The sequence below is a fragment of the Manis javanica genome, chromosome 1, assembly GCF_040802235.1.
Source record: "Manis javanica isolate MJ-LG chromosome 1, MJ_LKY, whole genome shotgun sequence".
In the NCBI taxonomy this organism is placed as follows: Eukaryota; Metazoa; Chordata; class Mammalia; order Pholidota; family Manidae; genus Manis; species Manis javanica.
In genome coordinates this window covers 7,489,724-7,507,144 of record NC_133156.1, presented here as the reverse complement: position 1 = coordinate 7,507,144, position 17,421 = coordinate 7,489,724, and the positions used below count along the sequence as shown (strand labels likewise).

The window sequence follows — 17,421 nt, the reverse complement described above, 5'->3', positions numbered from 1 at the left end:
TTTGTGAGCAAACCAAAAAGACTGAGCATGTTTTATGGTCAACTGCTGCTCTGAGATTCAGGGCAAGTGTAAGAAATCTAGGTTTTCGGTCTTATCAGCTCTAAAATTTCTTTAGTTCATGTAACACATGTGTGTCAAACAGAACATAAGCAGAGCACTGTTTTGTACTTCCTTATCTCTTTCTAGTATTTTAATTCCAATCTTTATATGGTAAAGGTTGTATGAAACTGAGGAGTCTTAAAAGAGGGATCAGAGGGCTCTGGGGATGAGCTTTTGAATGTCCTGTTTCAGCCCTTGCTGAAGTGGTGGTGGGTACTGGAAGGAGGCTTGCTTCTGACTGCATGGAGGCTTCCAGCAAATTCTCAGCACAGGAGACTCTTCACACGTGTTCAGTTTTTAAGGAATTATGTGCTTCTTATGCCAATCTTGCTGGAGGAGGAAATGTAATTCAGATTTTGTTGCTCTGATACTAGGAAAGACAAGTGAGTGCCTTCTGGTGTGGGTGCGGTTATACAAGCTTTAGGTCAGGTGGACTTTGCACTGAGAAGCCCTGTGACTTTGGCAAGTTTCTTAACTTCTAAGCCCCACTTCCTCATCTGTAAAATGTGCATAATACCCAGGGCATGGGATGGTGGTGAAGAGAACATCTATGCTCACTTCTAAGGTGACCCTAATGTAAGGAAGGCAAGGATCCATTTTTCCAACAAGAGATTAAATAAATCCTTTAGGAGTCAATTTGACATATAATATTTACATGATGGAAATGAAACTTTATAATTACATATATGACCTGATCTGAAGTATGGATATGTAATATTTTGTGCAATATTTCTACTTTCACATTCCACAAAACAATTTTGTTCAAACTGTTAACAAGTATCTCTGACTCCTGAGTGTCTTCATTAGAGTGACTTGCTGAGTCCCTCTTGTAAACAGAATTTTCCAGAGCACACCATCTTTGCTTTCCTCTAAGCTGTTTGCTGTTCATTTGTGTGTGTAATCACTACATGATGATGGCAGTAGATGTTCATCTCCAGGCTCAACCACCAATTCTCAAACCTTTGTTTTTTTTCTCTCTGCAGTGGCAATTTTGCGGTTCCACAGCACAGCAACTTGCTGTTTTAATTTTTTTTAAGTGATCTTTATTGAGCTTATTTAAAAATTTTCTAGCACTAGTAAGTATAAAGACATGCCCCAGGAATAATTAATATCTCTATGTTAAATTTCTTTATCTCCTGGTCCCATTTAAAAAGATAGGTTCTATCAGATGATTTCTCTACTAGCATGTGAATTAGCTTAGGCTAATATTTCTTCCCCAAGCTATATATTATTTTCAAAAAAATGGATAGTTCTCCATAATATGAGTACTTAATAATGCCCTGAATATAAGGTGACTCCTTCTTTTATGGGATAAGTTTTGGGGGAATATTCTAACTTACAATGCATATAAAGTATTTAGCACAATACTGGCACATAGAAAATACTTAATAAATTTATTAAAAAAATGTTTTTATAATGTGGCCACTTGTATATAGTTTTGGTAATAAGTGATATGGGACAATATATGCTGTTCTAAGCATAGTAGGTACTGAAAACTGCTCTTGAAGCCTATCTTATTTTGTAGATTAAATGAATGTATTTGCATGGCACTTACCTGTTGAGCAGCACTTATGATGCAGAACAACACGGAGTGAGGCCGAGCCGGGAGAGGAAAATAGCAGAGGGTGATGAGCGCTCTGCCAGGTGTAATTTCTGCAAGAGGTTATGTTCTTCAGAGGTTGTCACGTGGATGAGGTTAGTTAATACTTATGAAGTGTGTGGCACGTAGAAAGTACTGTTTAAGGGTTCTCTTAAAGAAAGAAAGAGCTTGGGTTTCACTCTATATCCTGATTAGAATCCTCCAAGAGAGATGTTTAGTGGGAGAGTGGAACTAATCAGAAGGAAATGAGTAAGAAAAAGTTGAGATTTCATTTTTGTCCATTACCTTGACTGATTTTCTTGGGCATGTGTAAGACAGTTCTCTATATGACATGGGGCAAATTTGATTTTCCATATTTTGCAACTAATGCATATTAATTTTTACCTTATGTTTACTGAGCAAGTAAATAAAACCCACAAATCAAAACCTGCCTAATGTTATAGCATGTGTTTATGAAATTATATTTGGTTTCTAACATTCCAGGAATGTTAAAAATGTATTTTAAAGAATAGAGCAAGTTTAGAAAAATCCTGCTTAGATCCATTATTCCAAAAATGTGTTGATATTTTGTTATATTTCTATTTCTTTCCATTTCTCCTATTTTCTCTCATTCTCTAACATGCTTGACATTATACCAGAAGCAGAATTTTGTATCATGGTTTTTATTTAAAACTTGGAACATTTCTTGCGTGTGATTTGCTGAGGACTCTATCAGATAAAAGTATAATTTTTGGACTTAAAAAAAAATCATTGTGTTTATCATGTGATGCCTATCCCAAAAGAACCTTCCATCTAAGAATGACAGGGAAGCTGCAGGTCCAAAGGCCATGGTCGCTGGTGGGGCCTCTGTCCTTGCCAAACCTCATCCACTCCCCTTCCGAGCGCCCACAGACTCCGTGCTAGCGGTACCCTTTTATAACTCTTATACCCCCCTTTTTTTTTAATTTATAAAAGGAATAATTCCTGTTGTAGGAAAATTAATCTAGGCTATTTGGAGACATTTTTTCTTAGAAATTGTCATTACTTTAGGGAATTGTGCAAAAGTGGGAAAAGTGGGAGGCAGAGCTTGTGAATTAACAAACAAAACCCCAAGGCTTGCCATAGTTCTTCAACTACAACAACCGGACTGTGAGATTTACTGAGTTCCTGAGGGTCAGAGCCCCAGAAATATGAGTGTTGTAATTCTCCATGGTGGATTTGCCTTCTATTTAAACCCCAGAGGGCGGGAGAATGGGTCTGAAAATTCCTTATGCTTTGCTGAAATGTGGGAGGCTGTGAAAGAATGAAACCTGAATTTCTAGAACTTAGTGCAATTTTGAAATCACATCTTGCCTGGCAAGAAAGGCTACAATGCTGGAAAAATAAGTTTATTCTGAAAAGCCTGCTTAAAGCTTTTATTCTTAAGAACATTAAGACTCATTAGCTGTGATACAGCGACTTTATCCAATCTCTGGAATTTAGGATTTGAGCTCATAGCTTGTAGGGGCCAGGAAATGGTTTATAGAATTATGAAGTTAAAATGGAGTTTCCTTATACAAAATCAGGAAAATGGCTAAAATCTAGAAATAAAAATTGTATTATCCATGTAGATAATCAGGATCCATGTAGATAATCTAAATCTTACTAAAATTTAGAAAAATTCTGGTCATTTTGATAAAGACGTTTAGTCTGTCACTAATTGCAGGATGCAGTGTTCATATATACACCATTTTAAAATTTATGTTTTCTTAAAGTTGGAAACTTGATGGACTTTTGGTCTTGGTTTACTGAGGCCCAGAATAATCCTTCTCTGGTAGAGTTAGGGTCAGGGATGTGGGCAGAAATGAGGATATATTCAAGTAGCAAAGGCCATATGGGGTATACAGGAGTACACACTGAAACTTGAATTTCCTTTTTCCTGTTCCATGTGTTTTTTAATTTAATTTGTAAAATTAGGTTTAGTGAGGTATAACATATAATAAAACTAGTGTTCAGTTATCATACTGAACTCATTATAGTGTTCAGTTCTGTATGTTGTGACAAATGCGTGTAACCACGTAACTGCCCTCCCCTGCCTGCTTTGGACCATGCTCCCCTCCCCCTTTGTTGTGGGTCTCCTCTGCCCCTTCCCTGGGCCCTGCCGGCCGTGGATCTTCCTCCAGTTTTGCCTTTTCCATTACGTTACATAAAATGGACTCATACAGTGTGCAGTCTTTTCGGTCTGACTCCTTTCACAGAGTAAAATGAATTTTACATTCATGTATGTTGTATCAGTAACTTATTTCTTCTTATTGATGAGTAGTATTCTGCAATTTGACTATCCATTCACCAGCTGAAGAACTAGTTTGTTTCCAGTTTTTGGCAATTACAAATAAAGCTGGTGTAAACATCTGTGTAGAGGTTTTTGTATGAACGTTTGTTTTTATTTGGGTAAATACCTAGGATTGGAATGGCTAGTCATACAATAAGTATGTGTTTATCTTTGAAGGAAACTACAAAACTGTTTTCCAAAGTGGCTCTACCATTTGGCATTCTCATGAGCAGTGTGTGAGGTGCCAGTTGCTCTGCATCCTGGTTTTACTAGGGTGGGTTTTTTCCTCATTCTCATATCTACATATAATGGTATCTTATTGTAGTTTTAGTTTGCATTTCACTAATGACTAATGGCATCTGGTGTCCTTTTCTATGTTTATTTGTATTCACATAATCTTTGGTGGTGTGTTCAAACCTTTTGCTTATTTTTTAAAAATGGGTTGTTTTGTTTCTTATTATTGAGTTTTGAGATCTCTTTATGTATATTTATCAGACGTGTTTTGCAAACATATCCTCCCAATATTTTTTTGTTTTTGACATGGACGAATTTTCTTGAGTTTTCAAAAGCAGCAGTTTTCAGCTTTGATGGAATCCTGTTCTAAATTTTTTTCTTTTATGGATTATGCTTTTCCTGTTCTATCTTAGGAATCTTTATCTCACCCAAGGTCAAAAAGGTGTTTCTTCTATATTTTCTCTTAGAGGCTTTATAGTTTTATATTTTACATTTAGGTCTATGATCCATTTTGAGTTACCTTTCATACAGGGCAAAAGGTGAATCAGTTGTTTTTGTGTCCTTTTTTGAGAAGACTATTATTTTTCCATTGAATTCCCTTTCAACTTGGGTCACCAATCAATTGACCAGATATGTGAGGGTTATTTCTGGACTCTGTTCTATTGCACTGATCTCTCTGGGTCTATGATACTAAGTTTATAGTAAATCTTGAAATCAGTGTGAATTCTCCAAACTTGTTCTTTTTCAAAATTATTTTGAAAAATTAATATAGTTCCTTTATGTTTTAGAATTAGCTTGTCAATTTATTTAAAAAAAAAAACAACCCTCCTGAGATTGCAGTGAGTCTATAGATCAATTTGGGGAATTGACATCTTGACAAGCCAGGCGTTTGTGGCCCATGAACACGGTACGTCTCCCCCAGAAGGAGACTGCGGCGTCCAATAGTTCACTCTCTGTCTCAGGCTCTATGTGCCTCGATGTCTGGGGTAGAGCTTCTAGGTGGTCCTGCCTCCTTGTGGCAGCCAGATTCTTCTAGGGTCTTTGGTGAGTCTTACACAGGACAGAGTTTTCTGCCCCTCCCTCGGGTGCGAGTGCCATTGTGGGCTGTGTGCTGCGGGGGTGCCCTGTGCACTGTAGGGTGTTCAGCATGACCTCGACCTCTACCCACCAGGTGCCACTGGTACCCCTTCTAGTTCTGATAGCCAGAAATGTCTCCTGATGTTGTCAGATAACCCCTGGACAGGCACCCCATTCTAATGACATGAGAATAGGGCTCTTGGCCTAAGATACTATTTTACCCTCCCCCAGGGTTTTTCCTTCTACCAGACCCCGGATTGCAGTGGGTCTTTGAAGTTTGTTACCCGTCACCAGGTGGCTTAGGCTTTGTTCTGCAAGGGAACTGGAGGGGGCTGGTGAGCTTTCTGCTCTTCCCCCAGCAGGGGACGCACTCCCTCAGGCCTCTGCCGCTGAGGAAGCTGATGATCTCCTGCCCGTGGTCTGTGCTGGGAGCACCTGGGGTAGGACTGTGGAGAAGAGCCTTTTGTTGGTGTGATCTCTGTGTTTGTGCTCCCAGGGGTTGTGTACCCTCACCCGCATGCAGCCACACTCACTTCTCATCAGGCTGTTCAACATCAAGCTCACATGGCACCTGCACAGTCTTCCCCCGTGCTCTGCCTCCAGTTTCTCCATGGTTATTCTATGATCTCAGCTAAGTTCAGGAAAAATTAGGATTTTGTAATCTCTCTGGCTTTTTCTTGTTTTTAGGGTAGGAGCAGAGTTCTTCCCTGTTTCCACATCATAGGCAGAAGTGGAATCCCATAGGTTATTATCCTTATTTTTATAAACTGGAACATAATGTTTATATTCAAAATAGAAAGACTATTTAGTCAAACATTTTATTGTTGGCCTAAGAGTGTCAAAAGTGGTTCATGCTTTTTGGAAAAAAATCACCGAGTTATGAAGCTGTATATAAAGTAGAAAGTGAAATCCCTTTTTCCTTCCCTTCCCAATTACGAGGGATGAACATTGTCGAAGGGTTTGGGGTTTATCTGTCTAGGACTCTTTTAGGCATATTTACACACTTAATGTTTTAGTAATAGGGATCCTATTATGGCACAATATTTTACAACTTTTGTATTTAATAATATATTATGACCATTTTTTCCACACCCTTACATATTGATCTACCAAACAATGTATTTTCTATAGGTTGGGAAATTATTTACATATATGCCATTCCATTGTTAGCTAAGTAATATGTTTTCACAGTTGTACATTAATGCTTAGGAAATAAAATACTTTTACACATCGAATAATCTTTATAGTTTGAACACTAAGAAAAAAGTAAGGTAATATATATATACACAGTATTTTGTTGTCCTCTGAAAGTTTTTCTTCCCCCTGCCCCACTGGGATATCAAGTTCTATTTTTTCTTTTTGTTTATTAAGGTATCACTGATATACACTCTTATGAAGGTGTCACATGAAAAACATTGTGGTTGCTACATTCACCCATATTATCAAGTCCCCCGCATACCCCACGGCAGTCACTGTCCATCAGTGTAGTAAGATCAAATTTTAAAACTAAGTCCATCAAATGGTATAGAGTCACTATTTGCCTTCTCTGTGCTACACTGTCTTCCCCATAATCCCTACCATCACACCATGTGTGCCAGTCATAATACCCCTGAGTCCCCTTCTCCCTCCCTCCCCACACACCCTCTTCCACCCCTCCCCTTTTGTAACCCCTAGTCCCTTCTTGGAGTTTGTGAGTCTGCCACTGTTTTGTTCCTTCAGTTTTGCTTTGTTCTTATACTCCACAAATGAGGGAAGTCATTTGGTACTTGTCTTTCTCCACCTGGCTTATTTCACTGAGCATAATATCCTCCAGCTCCATCCATGTTGTTGCAAATGGTAGGATTTGTTTCTTTCTTAATGGCTGAACAGTATTCCATTATGTATATGTACCACATCTTCTTTATCCATTCATCTACTGATGGACACTTGGGTTGCTTCCATTTCTTGGCTATTGTAAATAGTGCTGCAATGAACATAGGAGTGCATCTGTCTTTTTCAAACTGGGCTCCTGCACTCTTAGGGTAAATTCCTAGGAGGGGAATTCCTGGGTCGAATGGTATTTCTATTTTGAGCTTTTTGAGGAACCTCCATACTGCTTTCCACAATGGTTGAACCAATTTACATTCCTACCAGCAGTGTAGGAGGGTTCTCCTTTCTCCACATCCTCACCAGCATTTGTTGTTCCTTGTCTTTTGGATATTTGCCATCCTTACCGGTGTGAGGTGAATGCTGTTGGTTGTCCTCTGGAAGTTTGTTGCTAATAAAGCTTACTCTAATAAAAAGGTTGGCAATATTTTTCTAAAAGAGGCTGGATAATAAATATTTTAAACTTTGAGGGCTGGATATGGTCATATTTTACAGTATGTAAAATGTGTAAAACCATTCAAAAATGTAAAAACCATTCTTAGCTGTGGGCCACACAAAATAGACCATGGGTGGAATTCGACCCAGGGTCATAGTTTGCTGACCACCCTGCCATTTTCTTTCTCTCCACTCTGTCATGCCCCTTGACACCTCTCCCCAGTTCACCAGTTTCAGTGTAGTGTGGTTATTAAAGTATAAGCTCTGGAATTCAGACCTCATCCCTACCGTTAAACAGTGACCTTTGGTAAGAAACTAATTTGTCTGTCCTTCAGTTTTACCCCTTGTAAAATGGGGTAATAGTGCTCACCTCACTGTGGCTTTGTGAGAATTATACTTTAATTCACCAGATATGATCTTTTGAACCTATTTTATGCCAGGCACTGTCTGGGGACCAGGAATTGCCTGGAGTCCTGGAGCTTACAGTCTAATGGGAAACACTGTGTTCATCAGATATTTTTGGTTGCAGTGATAGAAAATACTTCAGCAACAGAAAGAGTTCAAAATGGCTTAGAGAAAAAGTTAAGTTTCTGTTTTCGTTTTTATTTGTTGTTACTTTTTTATTTGTTTCTTAGCTCATGTAACTGAAAATTAGAGAGATAGGCTTGGTTTCAGCTGTACCTGGACTCTAGTACTGGTTTACCTGGAGTCTCCATCTCTTGACTATGCTTTTCTCTCAGGCAGGCTGTCCCCATGAGGTGGCCAGAAGGCCACTGGCAACTCCAAATCTTCATTCTCTTTGCTCACTAAGCCTTTCAGGAAGAGCTTTTCCTCCTAACATCTATGATGAAAGTCCTGAGATTGACTCCCTCCTCTAACTTTTCTTGTTCCCCAACCCTGTCATTCAGGGGCTAGAAAACTGTGGCTGACCAGGGTCCCACCACTGGGAACAGGCCAGCCCTACCTTAACCACTAGACTGAATTAGCCAAAGGGGAAGCTGGACAGCAGATGGGCAAAAGTATGTCCATTAGAGACCTTAGTCAAATCATCACACGGCTGCATAGTTATTAACTGTAGTAACTGCAGCAAAGGTGAAGTGCTGTGATGGTGCATTGGGGTGGCCTGATCCTGCTGGGTGGTCAGGCAAAGACTTTTTGCTTTTTGGCCATTTGTTTGGCCAAATATTTGGAGACGTATTTATTCAGCATCTTTGCCTTTTAAAAATTTTGGTTTTTTAAAAATATTTTTGTAGAGTTTAAAGAGTTCTTTATGTATTCTGGATATTAGACCCTTTTCATAAAAATGTGATTTGTCGATATTTTTTCTCATTCTGAGGCTGTTCTTTTCTTGATAGTGTTCTTTGATATATAAAGCTTTTAATCTTGAAGGAGGCAAAAATAATTTATTAATTTTTTCTTTGTTGGTTGTACTTTTGGTGACATAACTAAGAATCCATAGCCAAATCCAAGGTTAGGAAGATTTGCCTCCATATTTTCTTCTAAGAGTTTTTATCTTTTTAGCCCCTCCATTTAGGTCTTTGATCCATATCAAGTTAATCTATTTTTTTTGATATGGGTAATGTACAATTACTTGAACAACAATATGATTACTAGACTCTCCCTATTATCAAGTCCCCCCCACATACCCCATTACAGTCACTGTCCATCAGCGTAGTAAGATGCTATAGAGTCATTACTTCTCTGTATATACTGCCTTTCCCGTGTTCCCCCGCTACATTATGTATGCTAATCGTAATGCCCCTTTTCCCCCTTATCCCACCCTTCCCACCATCCTCCCCAGTCCCTTTCCCTTTGGTAACTGTTAGTCCATTCTTGGGTTCTGTGAGTTTGCTGCTATTTTGTTCCCTCAGTTTTTTCTTTGTTTTTATGCTCTACAGATGAGTGAAATCATTTGGTACTTGTTTTTATCCACCTGGCTTATTTCACTGAGCATAATACCCTCTAGCTACATCCATGTTGTTGCAAATGGTAGGATTTGTTTTCTTCTTATGGCTGAATAGTATTCCATTGTGTATATGTACCACATCTTCTTTATCCATTCATCTAGTGATGGACACTTAAGTTGCTTCCATTTCTTGGCTATTGTAAATAGTGCTGCGATAAACATAGGGGTGCGTATGTCTTTTTCAAACTGGGCTGCTGCATTCTTAGGGTAAATTCCTAGGAGTGGAATTCCTGGGTCAAATAGTATTTCTATTTTGAGTTTATTTTTTGAGTAAACACCATACTACTTTCCACATGGTTGAACTAGCCTACATTCCCACCAGCAGTGTAGGAGGGTTCCCCTTCTCTGCATCCTTGCCAACATTTGTTGTTGTTTCAAGTTAAATTTTATATAAGGTGTGAGGTAGGTTTAACTTCATTATTTTGTAATTGAATATCCAGTTTTCCATTTATTTAAAGAGACTATTCCTTCTTTTAGAAAGAATATTTAACAGAAATAAACAAGGGCAAGACTGTTGAATGGTCTTGGCATCCTTGTTGAAAAATCAATTGACCACAGATGTATGAATGGTATCCTCTTTTAAAATAAACTAATTGTTGCATCAAAAAGAATAAAACACCTAGGAATAAACCTAATCGAGGAAATGAAAGACCTATACTCTGAAAACTACAAGACACTCATGAGAGAAATTAGAGAAGACACCAATAAATGGAAATCTACCTCATGCTCATGGATAGGAAGAATTAATATTGTCAAAATGACCATCCTGCCTAAAGTATTCTATAAATTCAATGTAATCCCTATCAAAATATCAACAGCCTTCTTCAATGAACTAGAGCAAACAGTTCTAAAATTCATATGGAACCACAAAAGAACCTGAGTAGCCAATTAATAGTGAGAAGGAAGAATAAAGCATGGGGGATTATGCTCCCTAACTTCAAGCTCTACTACAAAGCCACAGTAATCAAGACAATTTGGTACTTGTACAAGATCAGACCCATAGCTCAATGGAACAGAATAGAGAGCCCAGATATAAACCCAAGCATATATGGTCAATTAATATATGACAAAGAAGCCATGGATGTACAATGGAGAATAACAGCTTCTTCAACAGCTGGTTTTGGAAAAACTGGATAGCTACATGTAAGAGAATAGAACTGGATTATTGTCTAATTCTATACACAAAAGCAAACTCGAAATGGATCAGAGACCTGAATGTAAACATGAAACCATTAACTCTTAGAAGAAAACATAGGCAAAAATCTCTTGAATGTAAACATGAAAAACTTTTTCCTGAATGCATCTCCTTGGGCAAAGGAAACAAAAGCAAAGTGAACAAATGGGACTACATCAAACTGAAAAGCTTCTGTACAGCAAAAGATGCCATCAGTAGAACAAAAAGGCATCCTACAGTATAGGAGAATATATTCATAATGACTTATCTGATATGGGGTTAACATCTAAAATACATAAAGAACTCACATGCCTCAACACCCAAAAAACAAATAACCTGATTAAAAAAATGGGTAGAGGATCTGAACATACAATTCTCCAAAGAAAAAATTTGAATGGCCAACAGGCACATGAAAAGATGCTCCATGTCATTAATTATCAGGGAAATGCAAATTAAAACCACAATGAGAAATCACCTCACACCAGTTAGAATGGCCAACATCCAAAAGACAAGCAACAAATGCTGGCGAGGATGCAGAGAAAGGGAAACCCTTCTACACTTTTGGTGAGAATGTAAATTGGTTCAACCATTGTGGAAAGCAATATGGAGGTTCCTCAAAAAAGTACAAAGAGAAATACTGTTTGGCCCAGGAATTCCACTCCTAGGAATTTATCTGAAGAAAACAAGATCTCAGATTTAAAAAGACATATGCACCGCTATGTTTATTGCAGCACTATATACAATAGCCAAGAAATGGAAGCAACCTAAGTGTCCATCACTAGATGAATAGATAGAGATGATGTGGTACATATACACAGTAGAATATTACTCAGCCATAAAAAGAAAACAAATCCTACCACTTTCAAGAACTTTGATGGAGCTAGAGGGTATTATGCTCAGTGAACTAAGCCAGGTGGAGAAAGACAAGTACCAAATGATTTCCCTCATTTGTGGAGTGTAAGAACAAAGCAAAACTGAAGGAACAAAACAGCAGCAGACTCTCAGACTCCAAGAAGGGACTGGCGGTTACTAAAGGGAAGGGTTTGAGAAGGGTGGGTGGGGAGGAAGGGAGAAGGGGATTAAGGGACACTGTAATTTGCATTCACAATATTGGTAGGTCACAGGGAAGGCAGTATTGCACAAAGAAGACAAGTAATGACTCTATAGCGTCTTACTATGCTGATAGTGACTGTACTCATAGACTGGGTTGGGGGGACTTGATAATGTGGGTGAATGTTGAAACCACAATGTTGTTCATGTGAAACCCTCATAAGATTGTATATCAATGATACCTTAATTTTAAGAAAAAAGAGAAAAATAAACTAATTTAAGGAAATAAACCTACAGATTTACCTGGTATGTAATAATACTGGTCAATTCCATAAGCCTGTACTTTAAAGGTAAGAGTATTATCAGGGTTGAAAATGTTGCAGGAAATCAGGAAATTCACTTGATTTGCACAACCTTGGAGATATTGCAGGTTTAATTCCAGACCACTTCAATAAAGCAAATATTCCAATAAAGTGAATCAAATGAATTTTCCAATTTCCTAGTGTGTATGAGTTAACAGAGTTTTGTAATCTAGTAAGTGTGCAATAGCATTGTCTAAAAAAGTCTTAATTAAAAATACTTTATCACTAAAAAATGCTAACCATAATCAGAGCTTTCAGTGAGTTCTAATCACTGATCACAGATGATCATAAAAAGTATGTAACAATCATGAAAAAGTTTTAAATGTGTGATAATTACCAAAATGTGACCCAGAGTCACAAAGTGAGCAAATGCTGTTAGAAAAATGGTGCTGCTAGATTTGCTTGTTGCAGGGTTGCCACATACCTACAGTTTGCAAAAAATACAGTATCTGCAAAGTACAGTGAAGTGAAGCAAGTAAAACACGTATAACCTTCTCTGGGTCCTGAGTTTTCTCACATGTACAACAGGGGTTTGGACTCAGATGATCCAGGGATTTGCCCAGCTCTCTAATACACTTTTCTTTAGTAAATACTTCCCAACCAAGGTCTGTGTTAGGTGTTATGTAAGCGGCTGGGACGCAGCTGTGAGCAAGGTAGGTGAGAACTCATGGCCCTTTGGAAGAGTGTCACATGGTCTTGAGGTTTTTGTCTCCACAAATAGGATATTAGATCCCTAAACAGCATTTGCTGGGTAAGTAGATGAAAGGATAGTGATTAGGGTTACGGTGTGAACGCTTTCACCATGGGCTAGAGAAATCTCTGTGGTTCTGCATGAGTGTTGGGGGAAAGAGGGCTGTGGGCTGATAGGTGAGAACCTGTGTCATGTCAGACAGCCTGACAAAGCCTGCCTCATGTTCTAATGCTCGCTTTCTGTTGGCTAGTAGTAATCCCAATAGTTTTATCGTATGTAGATGTGTTCTTTTGAGAGTTTCATTTTTGTAAAATATTTTAGAATGGATCTGTGGTGTCTTTCAGCTTTGAGGATTTCTGTTAAATCATATACTGGGAGACCAGTGAATCTCAACCAGGGCATATTTGGAAATGTGCAGAGACACCCCGCCTGGCCCAGTGGTGAGGTGTGGTGCACTGTCACTCGGTGAGTGAAGGGCGGAGGGTGCTGAGGATCCTGCGCACAGTGCCGGCAGTGCTGCTGTTGAGAAGCACGCTGTCGAGTTCACCACCTGTTGGAGACAAGATGTAAAATCTTTTATTATCATATATGATTTCTGTGCAGGGGCAGCAGGAAAATAGTTTTCTCATTGATATATGACACTGTTGCATAGCCATTTTTTAGGACTCACTGGTCTGAAAGGCAAAGAGTATCTATATTTTGGTTCAGAATCGCCATTAATCTGACATAAAGTAAGAGGAGTGATTCTATTTGGAAAGAAATGGTATCAGTAAACTAAATGTGTAACTTATTTTTTTCTCTTTTTAGGTAACCCGATGATAGGAAACTAAATATGGTCTTCATGGGCACAGTTAAAATTTGGCTATAAAACTATACACTTTGGTAAACATTTTGGGGAGGTGCTAATTTCATTTTGTTAAAGAAAACAGTTTGGAAACTTTTGTAACCATTTGACTTTTTAAAGAGGTTAACACACCTTGCAGGGATTGGTGACTCTGTCCACAGAGTATTCTGCTTTGTTATTTTCAGATAATCTCATAAATCCATAATAGAGTGAAAGAGAACCATCTTTTAAGTAATGTTATTCAGTAATGTAATTTAGCTTGAACATCAAAACAGAGCACAAAACACCGTCTTCCCGCCCTACCCTCCTTTGAGTTCCCCGTACTGAATTTTGATTCTATGACATCATTTTGATTACTGGGTAAAGGTTTAATTTCTAGTCATTATCCTTTTTTCTTTTTTAATATGAGGGAAATACACCACTTCTTTGACCTTCCTGAATTTTGTTCCCTCCAGCTTTATAACTGGGTAGTTAACCAACTATCTGATTAACAAAGACTTTAGTGAAGCTGATGTTTGCAGGGTGTGTGCAAGGAGCAAGGAGTGTGTTGATCCGGCTAGAAAGGCTGCTTTGAGGAAGGCAAGGTGATGTGGGCCAAACTGCAGAGAGCTAAGGAGTCAGCCTTTGTAGGTAGTGGGTGCCACTGAGGTTTCCAAGGTACGTAACAGAAGCCACCGTGAGGAAGACTCATTTGTCTTCGCTGTGCATCATAGAGTTGGAAGTGCAGTAAGATCACAATACTTTGGGCTTGAGTTGTGCTTGTGGCCACGGGGTGTCAGGAAGGGTGATGGTGGGTCTTTCCTTGGCCACTCGTGGCTCTTAGAGCGGTCGTATCCCTCAGCCTTGCCAGGCACCTGCCATGGCCCACCGTACCCGTTCCTAAGGAGCGTGGAGTTACCACGGGCCTAGGCACACGCCTGGCTCACGCTTGCATGGGGTCATTGGGAATCAGGCTGCTTCAGTATTTTTACTTGTGAAGTGTGAAAAGCATTCTGTTCTTCATTTCCTTGTACTTGTGCCACAGCGCCACTTCCGCATGGTTCCCTCCTGCAGTATTCAGAGAGTGTGCTTGCAGAACTGAGCAGGATGATTTATTTCTTGTTTTAGTGTATTTGTGTTTGTTTTGATTGATTTGCTTGCTTATTTTGTGGCATGAGTAGCTTCAAAGATATGTGCAAGGAATGAACAATGTTATTGTACACATTTGAGAGACAGGCAAGCTTTATTCTTAATCTGTAACTATGTATTTAATGTCCTCATATGATCAAAGAGTACTTGAGAAAGTGATTAATCAAAATATAAGAAGACAGCTAAAATAAAGAAGTAGAAGGGCAGGACATATTCAGTGCATCCGTCTCACTGTAGCAAGGACCATGAATGACCAGCCTTGATGGTCCCCACAGTGTATATGGAGGCTCAGGAGGTCGGCACAGGCCTTGTGGGGATGAGTGAGGTGATGGCCTCAACCATGTCCAGACTCCACAGGGTCTGTGAGGTGATAGGGAGATACTCCACAGTGATATTATCTTGGGCCTTTAATTTCTGCACTTGAGTCTGAAGTTAAATGTGCTGGGGCAGTATGGCACAAGACTACGGAAGTGTGTGGCCTTAGTCTAGGGTCCATCTGAATTTCTATTTTACCTTTCATGTTAGCTTTCTTTTCCTTCACATCAAACTGCAAATGGTATAGAGTAAACTTTTTTTGAGAGTCAAAAGTTACCTTCTTCTTAAGTGTCTTCTGGTCTGGAAGGCTGAATCTAGCTGTGTTATGGCATGCCCTTAGATTTAGGGTGCTATTGCTGGTGTGGAGCTGGTGGGTAAGGAGCCGGTGGTTGAGTAACATGTCTTCCTGAAGCACTGTAGGAGGATGCAGTTCTTGGTGACAGCCAGCTGAAGCCTGTGACTTATCAATGATGGAAAAATGTGTGGCTCGGCATTCCCCAGGACTGCTTCCCAGAGAAGCCCAGCATGCCTGCCTCATTTCTGATGGCAGTACCGTAAGGGAGGGAATGTGATGGGGCGGGGCTTCGAGTGGAACCATGTGCTAAGGTTCACAGCAAACTGCTCTAGAAGGCTCTTGCTCTGTCCCTGAGGTTGTGCAGGCCCAAATTTTCCTTCCATGGTGCTTTAGTACACAAGCTGTATCTTTGGGAAAGTGTTAGTTATAAATACTATAATACTAGTTATAAATAATATAAATATCTTTGGAAAAGTGTTAAGTTATGAATACTAGTCAGGATACTAGAACAGGGTGGGTGGGGGAAATGCCTAATTTAATTATCTCAATACCAATTTGTTACACTTTTGTATGTTTACCTCCAGTCTTCTTTCATGTATAATTTTTTGGGTAATTCTAGTGTGTCTGTATACATGGCTGTGTAATAGTCTATTGAATAGATATATCAACTAAGTCAAATATTCTTAATTTATATTAATTACTAAGAAGGAATTTACTATTCTTACTATTGCTTTTTTGTTGTTTTCCATGTCTTGTGATTATTGTCCCTCTTGCTGTCTTCCTTGGTGTTTCATTGATTTATTTTAATTTTTATAGTGACATGCGTTGATTCCTTCCTCATTTTCTCTTGTGCATCTTCTGTTGAGGTATTTTCATTGTGGTTACTATGGAGATTGCATAAAATACAGCAGTCTATTTAAAACTAACAACTTAATCACATGCAAAAAGCTCTACTCCTTTATACCTACCCCTACTTTATCACGTTACATATTTTTGTACTTTGCTTACATTAACATATTTTGCAGTTATAATTTTTTATACTTTTATCCTTTAAATTCTATACCAGGATTAAAAATGGTACACACATCCCCGTTACAGTATTATAGGATTGTATATTTGTCTATATATTTTACTTTACTAGAGAGCTTTGTTTTGTCATTTGTGTTCATGCTGCTGTCAAGCTTTTCAACCTGAAGGATTCCCTTTAGCAATTCTTGTAAGGCAGGTCTAATGGTGATGCAGTCTCTCAGCTTTTGTTTATCTGGGGAGGCTTTTATTTCTCCATTTTTCAAGGACAGTTTTGCCAGATACAGTATTTTTGGCTGGCAGCTTTTTCTTTCGTCACTTTGAATATATCATCCCACTGTCCTGTTGTCTGGCCTTCTGTAATGCAGTGGCCTGTATTCTTTCTTTGGTTGAGAAGTCTGTTGATAATCTTATGGGAGCTCCCTTGTACTTTTTCTTGCTACTTTCAATATTCTTTGACTTTTGAGTTTGATTATAACGTATCTTGGTGTAGGCCTCTCTGGTTCATCGTATTTGTATTCATTCTTGAATTTGGACGTGCATTTCCTTCCTCATATTTGAGAAGGTTCTGGCCATTATTTCTTCATGTAAGCTTTCTGCCCCATTCTCTCTCTCTCTCCTTCTGAGATTTCCATGATGTATATATTGGTTCATTTAATGGTGTCCCATGATTCCTTTAGCTATCTTCACTTTTCTTCATTGTTTTTTTCTTTTTATTCATCTAACTTAATAATTTCGAATCTTCAAGTTTTCTGATTTCTTCTTCTTGGTCAAGCCTGATCTCCTCAAGTGAATTTTTCAATTCAGTTTGTGTTTCCTGTTTCTGTGTGCCTTTGTTGTTTTTTTTTTTTACTGTCATTTGTGCATTTGAAAAAACATCCACCCCTCCCAGTCTTCTGGCTGGCTTCATACAGGAGAAGACTGACTACCCAGCCTGGCTAGAGACTCTGGAAGCCTGTCAGTCCTTCT

General features: G+C 38.8%; 1 protein-coding gene across 2 annotated transcripts in view; it reads left to right on the top strand.

The window, feature by feature from the left end:
- CRYL1 (crystallin lambda 1) overlaps positions 1–17,421 on the top strand; it is a 144,175-nt gene that overhangs the window by 45,004 nt on the left and 81,750 nt on the right. The window lies entirely within an intron of this gene.